The sequence below is a fragment of the Mustela erminea genome, chromosome 11 (assembly GCF_009829155.1).
Source record: "Mustela erminea isolate mMusErm1 chromosome 11, mMusErm1.Pri, whole genome shotgun sequence".
Taxonomy (NCBI): domain Eukaryota; kingdom Metazoa; phylum Chordata; class Mammalia; order Carnivora; family Mustelidae; genus Mustela; species Mustela erminea.
The window spans coordinates 63,432,204-63,433,363 of record NC_045624.1 but is presented as its reverse complement, the minus strand read 5'-3'; positions in this window follow the sequence as shown (position 1 = coordinate 63,433,363).

Below are 1,160 nucleotides of genomic sequence, written 5' to 3'. Positions count from 1 at the left end.
TACAAGCCCTTTATCTGATATGTCATTTGTCGATATCCTCTGCCATTCTGTCAGTTGTCTTTTGGTTTTGTTGACTATTACCTTTGCTGTGCAAAAGATTTTGATCTTGATGGAGTCTCAATAGTTCATTTTTGCCCTTGCTTCCTTTGCCTTTGGCAATGTTTCTGGGAAGAAGTTGCTGTGGCTGAGGCCAAAGGGGTTGCTGCCCATGTTCTCCTTAAGAATTTTGATGGATTCCTGTCTCCCATTGAGGTCTTTCATCCATTTTGAGTCTATTTTTGTGTGTGGTGTAAGAAAATGGTCCACTTTCATTCTTCTGCATATGGCTGTCCAATGTTCCCAACACTATTTGTTGAAGAGACTGTCGTTTTTTCCTCTGGACTTTCCTTCCAGCTTTGTTGAAGATTACTTGAAAATAGAGTTGAGGGTCCATTTCTGGGCTCTCTATTCTGTTCCATTGATCTATGTGTCTCTTTTTGTGCCAGTCCAATACTGCCTTAATGATCACAGCTTTGTAGTAGAGCTTGAAGTCCGGAATTGTGATGACACCAACTTTGGTTTCCTTTTTCAGAATTTCTCTGGCTATTAAGGGTCTTTTCTGGTTCCATACAGATTTTAGGACTATTTGTTCCATTTCTTTGAAAAAAATTGATGATATTTTGTTAGGGATTGTGTTAAATGTGTAGGTTTCTTTAAGTAGCATAGACATTTTCACAATATTTGTTCTTCCAATCTATGAGCATGGAACATTTTTCCATTTCCTAATGTGTCTTCCTCCATTTCTTTCAATTTCAAAAACTATTCTATAGTTTTCTGAGTAAAGATTCTTTGCCTGTTGGGTTAGGTTTACTCTTAGGTATCTTATGGTTTTGGGTGCAATTGTAAATGGGATCGACTCCTTAATTTCTCTTTCCTTTGTCTTGCTGTTGGTGTATAGAAATGCAATTGATTTCTGTGCATTGATTTTATATCCTGATACCTTATGAATTCCTGTATGAGTTCTGGCAGTTCTGGGTGCAGTCTTTTGCATTTTCCACATAAAGTATGATATCGTCTGCAAAGAGTGAGAGTTTGACTTCTTCTTTGCTGATTTGGATGCCTTTTATTTCTTTTTGTTGTCTGATTGCTGAGGCTAGGACTTCTAGTACTATGCTGAATAG